Raw genomic sequence first — 2,313 nt, forward strand, 5'->3', positions numbered from 1 at the left:
AGGATATACCCTAGGTGGCCCGTCTTTGTGAAGACGATCCGATGCGCATCAGATGAGAGGAAGGCCTACTTTGCGGCACGGCAGGAGTCGGCGCGCAAGGACGTAGAGCGCGTATTTGGTGTGCTCCAGTCTCGATGGGCGGCAGTTAGGGGTCCAACGCGTTTGTGGCATGTCGACTGCATTGCTGATATAATGTACGCCTGTATTATCATGCACAACATGATTGTCGAAGATGAAGGAGTACAACTGACTAGTTGGACCAACGACGATAATGAAGCCGGTCCAAGCCACGGCGTGGCCGCCCCCAATGTACGGAGTGGGGTACCTCACGATGAAGCCGGCCGCCTCTAAGCACATGCCGACATGCGCCAAACGGAGGCTCATATTCGACCCCAAAAGGATTTAATTGAAGAGTTATGGGCGCGGAGGACTGCACGACGTTAGTTTTTTTTTTAATTATGTAATTTTTTTTAATTATGTACTTTTTTTTAATTATGTAATTTTTTTTATTAATGTACTTTTTAAATTTGTAATAATATTATTGAATTTTCTCGTATATGTGTCGTAAATTTAATTCCGTATTTTGTGTGATTGTTAATTATTTGTTTTATATAATTTTGAGTGATGTGGCTAGGCTATGGCTGGGCTATTTGGTTGTTTTGATGATGTGGCAGGAGGATTTTTAGTGTTAATGATGTGGCAGAAGGAGTTTGTGGCTAGACTATGGCTGAGCTATTGTTGGGCTATTCCTACTGTGGATGACCTAAGAGATTGTAAGGCCATCCACAATGTTGTTCCTATACCGTTCCTATACCGTTCCTTAAGCCACTATTTGAGGGCCCCACTGTACTTTTTTACTCCATTCCTTAACTAAGGAACGGAACCTGCAACCCTTCGTTCCTTAACCGTTCCTTAAATTAAAATCCTAAAAACATAAAAAACACAAAATAAAAAACACACAATTAAACGTGGGAAAATAAAAAAACTACTCCGCCGGCGAATCATCCTCCGGAGGCGGTCGAGGTTGAGGGGGAGTCGGAAGGCCAAGTTGTGATGCCATATACACAATTCCGTTCCACCAGGCCGTGAATTGGGCGTACGAGAAGCGGAAAGTGTCCGCCATTGTGGCGGTCATGTACGCCACCATAAGTGTGTCCGAGCCTCCCCGCGAGCCCGATCCCGAGGCCGACTGGCTTGATTCGCCTCGGCCCTTCCTCGCTCTAGCCGTCTTCGCCGCCTTCATCCCTTGCGGCCGACGGCGCCCACGGCTGGATCCCCCGTATTCGTCGGGCATTGGATCCCCCGTACCCCCAAACACCTGCGGTGTACCCTCGCTGGCCTCACCGGTGTCACCAGACGAGTAGCGGCCGCTCGCCGTGTGCTTCGTGCGCTTTGAGGTTGAGCCCGAGCTCGAGCGGACACCGCCGGCCCACCTTTCCTCGTCCTTGACGAGCTGCCAAATATCAACATATTTGAACTGTAGGCCGGTGTCCTGGTAGAAGACGCGCAAAGCCGCCCTCAGAATGTCGGCGCCCGAAGCTCCGCTTTGGTAGTTCGCCGCTTCGGCCGCGTAGATGCCGCAAAATTTTTTGACCTGTGCGTCGACTCGGCCAAAGTGAGCACGGAGCATTGTATATTTGCGCTTCCGGGCCCCTTTCGGCTTAGTCTGGTGGTAGACATCACGGACCTTTTCCCAGAAGCACTTGGCGGCTTGTTGATTCCCGACGATGAGATCGTACGAGACGGTGAGCCAGGCGGTGTACACCGCCTTAGTTTCTTCGTTGTTGTACGGATGCCGGCCCAGATCCTCCAGTTCCTCCTCCTCCTCCTCCTCGGGTGCCTCAGACGCAGCCCTAGAGCTTCCACCGCCTCGGCTTCCTCCCTGGGTGGGTTCTAAGGGGATATCCTCCCGAATCTGGGACAAACCTTGAGAAAGCCGCGAGCCGGGTGGTCGAGCGTAGGCATCCACATCGAAAGTGGGTGGTTGGTACCCACCCGGCGTCGCCGACCCCTGGGTGCCCGGCGTCGCCGACCCCTAGGTGCCCGGCGTCGACGACCCGGAACCACCTAGTGTGTTGTACATGGTCTCCCAATCGCCGAACGCGTTGAGATCCCACCCACCGGAGCCGCCACCGCCGTAATTCCCGTCGCCGGACATTTTGTGAAGGAGATTGAAATAGAAAATTGGAGAGGAATTGATGTTGGTTTAGGAAGAGTAGATGTGTAGTTGTGTGTGAAATGTAATAAATTAGGTGTATTTATAGAATAAGAAAATAAAAATAAAAATAAAAAAAATTAAAAAAAGTTAAAAAA

The sequence above is a fragment of the Salvia splendens genome, chromosome 14, assembly GCF_004379255.2.
Source record: "Salvia splendens isolate huo1 chromosome 14, SspV2, whole genome shotgun sequence".
In the NCBI taxonomy this organism is placed as follows: domain Eukaryota; kingdom Viridiplantae; phylum Streptophyta; class Magnoliopsida; order Lamiales; family Lamiaceae; genus Salvia; species Salvia splendens.